Consider the following 10,950-nt stretch of genomic DNA (forward strand, 5'->3'; position numbering starts at 1 on the left):
CAGAGGAGATTCTGATGGTGTCTGAAAAAGGCTTAGTTTTAGCGGCTTTGTGATAAGAGTATTTGCATGCCCTTGACTTTGGAAGAGTAGCAATCATTAAAGCTAAATCCAGGGTTCAACATGGTTCCTTGGTCTTCTAGAAGCAATGGCTATGTGAGACATCTGGTGAATGGGCCAAAAAGCAATCTTACCTAAACCCGCAGGCCCAGGATCAAGTGCAGAAACCAGGCCTTGGGCCTTGCAAGGGGCTTAGATGTTGGCCAAGAGAGAGATGCAATGTGTCCAGAACAGTCTTCTGGCTGTGATGACGCGATCTTGCACGCCAGAGGCCAAATGGAGACGAGTTAGCGGAAATGGACAAGAAAGTGGGAACTTGCTTCAGCTGCTATCAACAGGAATAGGAGGTCAGATGATGAAAATTTGACCTGGAGTACCGTAGACCCCCGTGGAGGCCAGTGAGGGTAACTACGGGTCAGGCACCTCTTTCCAGTCCATGGTACCTTACACAACTAGATCTGTCCCAGGGAAAAGAAGGGAATGAACAGAACCTGTATATGACAGAGTTTCACCCTCAATTTATAGAGAAATCATGAATTTCTCATAATGTGCCTTTGCCATGGTGAACATTCTATCTTCATCAAGCTCAAGAAATAAATAAGTTTAGTTATAGAAAATTGAAATCAATTGGATAGTTGTAAACTTTGGTGGCTAGAAAGTCTTCCTTTTTTTTGGTTATGGTAACCAATGAACATGGTTTCCACCATCCTTGCAGGGAAACACACTCTACCTGATCACTGAATGCCCAAAACCGCCCAGTTAATCATTTTGAGCTAAGGATATGTTCTCATAATATGGTTTGTTCTTCCTGAGCTCTGGACTCCCCGGTGCTAGGTCTCTACCTGACATCTTCAAGAATGCACAGTCAGTCCCCTTCCAAGCAGGACCTGGTCCTCAACCCTTAGAGAGATTGTGGGCTATTACAACTGACAGCAGTCCAAAATATATTACTATGCTGGTGGCAGGGGATATGGACAATTAACATTTACAGTGTTTCTTGGTATTCGAGGCAGGGGGTGGGGTTGGTTCCAGGATGCTGCGGACACCAAAATCCACAGATACTCAAGTCTCTTATATAAAATGGCATAGTATTTGCATATAACCTTTGCACATCCTCTTGTATACTTTAAATCATCTCTAGATTACTTATAATACCTAATATAATGTAAATGCTGTGTAAATAGCTGTTAACACTGTATTGTTTGGGGAATAATGACAAGAAAAAAAAAGTCTATATATTCAACACAGACGCAACTATCATAGGCCTTTTGATCTGTGGATGGTTGAATCAGCAGATGCCGAGACGCAGATATTGAGGGCCAATTGTATTGGGTTTCTTCTATTCTACAGGTTCTTATCCTAAGGGACTGGGGACTGGGGACTGACCTTGGTCCACGTTCTTCTTAGGGGAAATCTGTCCTTGTTTCCCTGATCCAGTATTGGACTCACCCAGAAAGCAGATTCCTGGGCCCCATACCAGGCCTACTGAATCAGATTATCCAGCGGTGAGTCCTGGGAATTTGCATTTTATTAATGCCTCAGATGATTCTTCAGGTGTGCTTAAATTTTTAACATTGCATCATTCCTTTACGTAGAACTTATATTGGAAACACAAAATGCATAAGAGGAATTCAAATGTACCAAGCTTTTATGTTTTCCAGAAAGAAGATCCTATTTGTTTTCTAAATAATTGCTAAAACAATATTTCTATTACCACAGGATTCACTATCAAAAACTTAAAAGTTTAGAGTCCATGCAAAAAATCAACAGAAAATCTTGAAAAAGGCCACAAACCACAGAATTTCAGCCTTTACCCCAGCTCTTTTTGGTTACAGCACTTTGAAATGTATCGTATCATTACTATTTAATCATCTTTTAGAACTTTTGCAAGCGTAGTGTGGAATGATTAAAGGTAATTTTTATCTGAGAAAAAAATGCACCTTTAGCAAATGTGATATATTCGCATAGGAATTCATTAAACTTTTTCATTATCTCAGCTGTAGAAACTTGCCCCTGTACTTGATCAATAAATCTATGTTATTTAAAATTTAAATTAATGATCATTTTTTGAATTTTTTCTACAAAATATCATTCTGATTAATAATTAGAACCTCATATCTCCCTTTCCAGCATCACTTGTTATTTGCCTGTGCCATTAGCAAATTCTATATGTAATTATGTTTATAGCCACTTACTCTCAACGGATTCTCCAAAGCTGTTGTTTATATTAAGAATATTTCTTACAGAGAAGTACAAGTAGATAATTAACATATATTCCTAAATTAAGTTAATTTCCCAAATTTGATTATTATGTGAAAATACTTCTGCTTTTATCATTTTAGTTGATGACTGCAACTATTTATACATAATTAAGAAGTTTAGATATATAGAGAATATGTCATATAGAAATGATGCTATTTATTTATTAATATCTCTTTATCAAAATTATATGAGATAGCTATAAACAATTCCAATACAGCAATACAGGCAGGAGGAGTTAAGTGCTGTTACTTTGATTTGGGGAAAGAAGAGAGCCTCATGGAAAGTATGGGTTAGACTTGACAGGTACAAAAGTCATTAAATGTTGTTTTACTGGAAAAAAAACCCCGTATGACTAAAGCATGGAGATGACAGTTACAAATGAGCAATCATCAATTACTTGTTTAGTTGGGACACAGTGTGAGAGAGAAAGAGGAGTGAGAGATGATACAGGAAGTATAGGTTGGAGTCAGGTTACGGAATAACTTTTTAAGAAATTTGGGGGTTATTCTGCAGATCAAAGTTATCACTAATTGAACACTTATGAAGTTTGCTATTGTGATAAGTACATTCCATATATTAAATATTGTCTTCAAACATCAGAGGTCTCCTGCCTGTTGATCTAGGACCTTTGCAATTAATTGTTTCATTTTCTCAGAGTTAAATGGAAAGTAAGAATATTTTTGAGCAAAAATTATAAATCCTTTTCCTATTGTGAATGAGCTGAATATTCTAATTTTGCATACATCAAAATTATCCAATAAATGTTTTATATATATACATTCACACGTATGTTTATATATATATGTGTGTGTGTATATACAGTATGATCTCTGTTTTTTATTGTCAAAATTAGTTGTAGTACTAAAAACTTGAGGGCCCAGAGACATCAATTAGTTTGTGAAAGGTCAAGTAGCTAGGTAGTACCAGTGCTGAGATTAGAACTAAGACCTTTTGACACCTAATTCTAGATTATTTTTTTTGCATTACTTCTTCATTCTTGTTCATTAAAACCATTAATTCAGACTACCTGGATGAAGATCAATTTGCATTTTTAAAAGACTGCCCTGTATTGTCAGTGTGGTTTATTACTATGAAGATTAACTCTAACAAGACTAATGGAGTCTGCCAAGTAGAATTAATTGGCAAAAATAAAAATTATTAGTGTTAAATTAATGGCTTACATAAAAATCCATCTTTGAAAGGTCTTTGATGTCAACTAAAATAATTATTACTTGCATGATCTTGTTTACATTGGTAACTTAAATCGAAACATCCTTATTCATAAAGTGCATGCATTTTCATAGCTTTTGCCCACATTATCAATATCTCTACATTATGAGCTTTAAAAAAAAGAAGTTTTTATTAAACAAAATTTTCTCCTAGGAAATTGAACAAATATATCGATCCAGGAAGATTTTAGCCCTCTAACCATCACATACCATGCTGTGAATTCATAATACCTGTAGCAGCTTAGAAGTCTTCATTAACTTAAGTAGAGTTATATAATATTCTTGAAAGTAATAAAGCTATGCTGTAAGGACTCATGACATGAGTTAAAAATATAACTGTCCTCTCAGAAGTTATGCTGAAGTAGATAAATACAAGTCTCCATTTAAATGAAATCTATCAAATTAGCTGACATTCTTCTCAGGAGAGTGTACATTTCACATTTCAAAATATATGGGTATAATATATTTCATGGAGCACCTAGATTAGTAATAATAATAATAACAGTAAATACTTATATATGATTAAAAAATATCTCCACATTCCTAGGAAAACATGGATTATGGTATAGCCTTGGTAATGATAGGCACCAGAACTACTTTGGACATGCCTAGTTAATAAATGGAAGTTTTATATTTGCGGTAACACATAGCCACTGGAACCATTTTTAAAGCATTTAATCAATAGTAATAATACCTCACCTCAGTGAACACATTTTTGCACGCCTACCAGTCAGTGAGGGTTCCTCGCTTCTAAAAGTCAAACCATTAAAATGGACTCTTATGAATGTCAACCACTCAACAGCAGTCTCCCTCTAGACAAATTATGTCAACCATCTCATCTGTAAAATTCCACCAGTCCTTGGATTCCATGCTTTCATGGAAAACAAGCAGTGGGCTGTCTTTAGAGAGACTATGCTTGAGCAGCAAGCTCTCCCTAATTATAGTAAAAATACGTTTAGATTTGTGTTCTTTATTTTAGATATTGAATAAGAATTTCAACCTTTGACAGTTCTGGAGACTACACCAAGATCATGTTGAAGATCTTTGCTTGTCAGCATTTTAGGGAACCCTTGAATCAATAGGCATGCACACTGGGCTCTGTGTCCAATTCCTTTTTTTTTTTTTTAAGTGAGGAAGATTGGCCCTGAGCTAAAACCTGTTGCCAATCTTCCTCTTTTTGCTTGAGGAAGAGTGGCCCTGAGCTAACATCTGGGCCCATCCCCCCCTATTTTGTATGTGGGACACTGCCACAGCATGGCTTGATGAGTTGTGTAGGTCTGTGCCCAGGATCTAAACCCATAAACCTGGGCTGCCAAAGCGGAGAATGCCGAGCTTAACCACTACACCACCAGGCCGGCCCCAGTTCCATTTGTTTTTAAGATTTGCTTTGGGAAGAGTCAGTCTCAACAGCAATTTGAGCTCTGTGTTCTTATTCTAGAATTTTTACACCTATATGTCTTTGTATAACGTCATTAGACCTAGGCCTATGTAAAAAGTAATTAGATCTTTTCATCCTTTATTGTTGACTACATTGACAAGTAAGAATCTAAATGCCTCTCTTTTCTGCTGTATGTCACTGTGTGTAAAATTATCTAGTTGGAAATGTAGCGTGGTAAATTACTGGTTGAAGGACCTTTGGCAAGGCTTTAAAGCTCTTTGAGCCTTAGTTTATCTATATGTGACATAAGGATAATAATTCCTACTTCACAAGTGAGTTGAGAAGCTTAAGTGAGAAAACACACAAGAAAACAGGTAAAATATTACTTAGTAATAACTGTTTATAGAAACTGAATGATAGTCTCATTTTATATAGCAACAAATTTTAACCACATGAATCTCAAAAATGTTGCTGTAGCCCTCCCCCTAACCTCCATCTATAACCCTAATCAAGGTAAGGAAGACTATACTTTTTCATTTTTAGGTGTTAGGTAACATGTGTGCACATAAAAATTGGACATATTCTTTGTATTTCTCATTATTATTTTCTTTGGATCTTATTTACCTTCCTTTTTGCACGTTCATTCCTTGTGAGGCTATAGATTATATAAAGATGAGAGCATTAGAAGTTATATAAAGAAAAACAAAACCCTACATTGAAGCAACAGAGATTCGGGGCATAGAAAGTAAGCCTATTATCTAAAAATGTAGAATGCAGAACAGATGGTGGAAATTACATTATCAAAGTCCTCAACAGGTTTGCCTCAGGATAAGATTGGTATTTACTTAAAAGAAGCAAATGAGAATATGTAGTGTTTTTTACTTTTGAAGCGCTTTTTATTGCTGAATTCTATAACGGCAAAACAGGAGAATAAAAATAAATTAGTGTCATTTAAGTCAAATCCATTTGTATTTATCTAAAGCTGTTACTTAATTAGTAACATTATCTTTAAAAGAGTTCTAATTTGGGGGTTTTTTGGCCAATAAAGCACAAAGGAATGAGCCTGTAAAACATTTGTGAATAATACTGAATTTGAAGACTGAAGTCGAGCAGCGTCCTTAAACAAAACACAAATACTATGGAGCAAAATTTCATAAACTGCAAAGCATTTGCATTGTCAGAAGATGAGAATTGATATTACAGATTTTCAAAAATTTATATCAATGCTAGAAATGCTGGATTCATGAAAATTTCAGGGAGAAAGAAATATGAAAGAATATAAACTATTATTTTTATTTAATGTATTATCTTACTGTGTTATATAATAGCTATGCCAATTGCACATACACTCATATATTATGACTTTCAAGGCAAAGTTTCACCAAGTCATTTTCCAAAGTAACAAGTAGAGGGCATTATATTACTATTCTTAACACATATTTCTAATGGTAAAATTCAAGAAAAAAATAATTTTACAAAACATTTTAGTCTTAAAACTCATCAGATGAGTAAACAAGTCTGTTCTTATTCAATAATCTAGTCACTTAAACCTACCAGAATCTAAAATTATTGCAGTTCTAGTGATTTCCTTGAAATAATTGCTTTGTTATCTGAAACTAATTACTTAAAGAAAACTACTTAACACAGCAAGTAAAATCTTTAACATGAAATCAAATTCCTTTTATTTTATAACATTTAAGACTCTATAAAGAGTTCCAGTTTATAACGAAATATTAAACGATACCTTCTCCTCTAACCCCAAACCTAAGTAAATGAACAAAGTAAATTAAAATAAGAAAAGCAAACAGCAGCAGTACTCACCTCAAAGTAAAGAAATTCTTCAAACCATAACCACATTATATAAAAAGCCGTCACAAGGGAAAAAGACAATAAAAGATTCCAGGAATCCATGTGGAGTTCTTACCCAGACATATAGGAAAAGAAGCAGAAACCATGCACACCTCACTAATACACACCCATTTTTAGGTGCACCTATGTTATATCTGCCTTTCTAAGAAAAATCTCAGGTTTTCCCATGGATAATCAGCATAGAAAGGGAAATCTACCAGGATTTGTCATTTTGCTATCATTAAGCAGAGTCTGAAAAAAATATATATATACATATATAAGTTCTACCATGATTACTAAGAGATATTTCCAACAATGAAAAGATAAGGAGATTTAAAAAAAGGGTGGATGGCGCCGGCCCCTGGCTTAGCGGTTAAGTGCGCGCACTCCACTACTGGCAGCCCCGTTCGGATCCCCGGCGCGCACGGAAGCACCGCTTCTCCGGCCATGCTGAGGCCGCGTCCCACATACAGCAACTGGAAAGATGTGCAGCTATGACATACAACTATCTACTGGGGGCTTTGGGGAGAAAAAAGGAGGAGGATTGGCAATAGATGTTAGCTCAGAGCCGGTCTCCCTCAGCAAAAAAGAGGAGGATTGGCATGGATGTTAACTCAGGGCTGATCTTCCTCACAAAAAAAAAAAAAAAGGGTGGACACTAAAGACACTAAAGCTGCTGATGATCCAAAGAGGAGTGCCACTGAAAATCCAAATTCAAGTCTGTCTTTCTCGCTGAAAACTTATACCACTGCTGGAAGCTAGGGGAAAGACTTACAGAGAAGAGGTGGAAGCAAAGCAAATAAATTCTTTGATTGGCTATAGCTGAAAGGGTTGCATTATTTGAGAAAGCCTAGTTGGCTATTTGTTATTGGTTGTGCTTAGGTTTCGATTTCTTAACCTTGAGGCATTATAGGCTTAGGTTCCAGTTGCTATGGAGGCCACTAAAGGCATTGAAGCCACCTCTTTCTAATGGCCTCCTTGTTTAATTAATTGAACAGGAGGAAGATGATCAGTGTCAGCGCAGCCCCCATATCAGCTGCATCAGTTCACGCCACTAACTTCTCCCTTCTATGGTTCCTCTCATCAAGAGAAGCCCACTGTAGGAACTGCTTCTCAACGTGTGGCAGAGAAGTAGGGTGAACTGTGATGATCACGGAAATGCTTTATACTGCAGGGACCGTAGTTGATAGCCTCAGGTGCTGCATTCAGAATCCACCACCACGTTAGCTCTGAAGTCCTGCTTCCCATGGTTGCTTCCAAAAATTAACTGGGTGTGAGGGGGATAGAGGGCACGCCTATTCCTGTGAGACTGTGGAACTCCTCTAAACGATGACGCAGGCTTGAGAACTCCCCATCAGCCTGAACAAAACTATCTTGGAACTGCCCTACATCTGAAATTCTTCCTTGCTTCTCTCCTTCACAGAATTCTGACCTGATCGCCTCTCCTTTTCTGGCTTTCTCCCCCTTTTTCCTCTCAATATACTTTTTTCTCTCAATAAATCTCTTGCATTCTGAACAGTATCTTGGAGTCTGCTTCTCAGAGACCCTGATCAACATGCTTGTAACTTTCAAATAGAATGAGAAAATTAAGTTAGAAGTTTGATAGTGAGCATGGAATGAGTATAAATATAGAACTAAATTTTTTAAAAATCTGAAGTAACTATGGTTATAATACAAAATATGTATATTACAATTTACTGTAAGAGCAATATAAATAAGAAAACTAATGAGAGGAGAACTCATGTTTTCATAAAGCCACTAAACGAATAAAATTGCTAAAGAAATTTTTAAAGTAGGATATTAGAGAATAGCTCTCAAAATATTGGTTCGTTAAATATACACCATGAATCATTAATTTGTTTAGTAATAGATGATGATGATACGATCATCATAATCACAGTTCCTGGAATATATGCCTAATAATTAATATTTTCTATACTTTTAAAGCAAACTACTGGTAGATTTCTGAAATGAATACTTATATTAGAATAAAAACTCAGAAAACAATATCCACAATTTCTAGGGTCCAGTCAATGACAAAGATCCATTTTAGAATTCTTATAAACTGTTATCTAGACTGGTCAAACCTTGTCCATTGTATATCAGCATTATTAACCTGATAACACAACTCAGAGACATCCAGACTTCGCAGTCTTTGTGATTGTGACCGTCTAGAAGAAAGGACACTAATTTGCCATGAACTTATGGCCAGGATAGGTCACTCTTCTACAACAGAGCCTGTAGTTCCTTTTGTCAAACTGGGAATCATCAATAAGACAAAAATTGGCTATAAAATGATAGTTTTAGAATTTTAAATATTTTCCCCTTTGATTAGTTTATTTATTAACGTGTTCAGTATTTGTCGAGTAGCTACAATTCATGCGCTATTCCAAACATCTGTGAGGCTCAGAAACTAAAAAGATATACAGTGATCCATTTCCCTTGTTAAGCTAGGCACTGTAAACAAATCAAACTCTGACATTCTGAACTTAAATTTGCACATTTTTAATTGAAAGAATTGATGCCAACAAAGTAATGGAAATTTCTGAAGAAAAAAAATTTACAGTAAGGCTCTAATTGCTCCATTTATTTATGGATTTTCAAATTTATCATTCTTTTTTTACTTTTAACATCTATGAAATGTGGACCCTAGATAATTGACAAATCTTACTTTGAGTGTATGTGTCCTATTTTTTTTGTGTGTGTGTATATGGTTAGTTTGTATACATATTCATATTTTAAATTATTTTAGGGGACATATTTCACCTTGCAAAATCTAGGTATCAAGATTCTTAGTTGATACCTTGAGATGCAGCATTGTATTAAACACATTCCAACTCTTCTCTATTTAGATGTCATATTCCTGTTTTGGAAATAATCAATTATGATGCCTCATTTACTTTTGATGATTTTGGATATAGTAATGAAATAAGGTATATTTTAAAATAGTCAGCAGGATTGTGCTTGCATCGACTAAAATAATATCAGGATATGGTATAATAAAAATAAATATTTTGTTATGTAATTTAGCTATAAGACTTGATGACTCTAAGGCCATAAAGTTATGTAAACTAGGACCCATCTGATATTAAAGCTTAGGCAGATATTTTGAACCCCGATTCCTTGGAAGTCATTTTCTCAAATGATTATTATCAGTGCTCTACTAATCATGGCTCCTTCCATAAGGTTATGGGTGTAAAAGCTTATGGATATAAAAGGCAAATTTTCACTTTTGTTATTTTGGAAAGAAGACGTTCATACATGGCCCAATTAAAATGTAAAAATTATAAATAAAAATCTATTCTTCTCTAAACTCAATATAAATTTTTTGAACAGTGTCTATAAAAAAGACGCTTTTTTTACATTTATTCATGATACAGAAGAAATTGATGTTATTTAGACTCAGAGAAGCTAATGGAGAGTCAATTCTTTGTTTTTAAAACAAAAGACAAAATTGTGGTTATATTACAATTCAACCTTATTTATCCTTTCACTTAATAGGCAAACATATGAATATATGCACAAACAAAACGTGTGCTTCTAAAACATGTTATATTAGTATAAATAAAAATAATGAATCAAACAGTTCATTATTGCTGTTCCAACAGCAACAATGATTATCCAGAATAGTGAAGTCTAAGGAAAGGGACCAATTCATCTGAGATGAAAAGTTACAAACCAGCTCTTTAAATACATACTAATGACACCAATACATGAGCCTTATATCTCAATTTTTATTCCGGTCTGTTGTCATAGAATCCAGAGTAAAATTACTTGAGTTTTTTTCATCATTTTGCTGAGCAATAATATGTGTGTGATACTCATCACCTCATTATAGCCTTTATACTAGATTATTGAAATTGGTAGATCCTAATTGACCCTTCTGTTTGTACCGTAAAGGCTAATTTAATATGTCAAAATGGAATTTGCCAAGCCTACTAAAATCATTTGGTTTTCTTCCTCAATTCCTGCTCGATAGATTGAACGCCCTTTGTGGCAAGTCAGGGAGTTGTTAAACCAGCTCAGTCATTTTGGATGACAGCCATCTCACAGGAAACAATGAAGATGGAAAACCAGACTTGATTCTTTATTCTGCAATAATGGAAACAAGGAGCTCATCTGATGTTCACTTCATTGATGGAAGTTTTGTTTCACCAAGTTATAATTTATTATGAC

This window comes from Diceros bicornis, chromosome 15 (genome assembly GCF_020826845.1).
Source record: "Diceros bicornis minor isolate mBicDic1 chromosome 15, mDicBic1.mat.cur, whole genome shotgun sequence".
Classification (NCBI taxonomy): domain Eukaryota; kingdom Metazoa; phylum Chordata; class Mammalia; order Perissodactyla; family Rhinocerotidae; genus Diceros; species Diceros bicornis.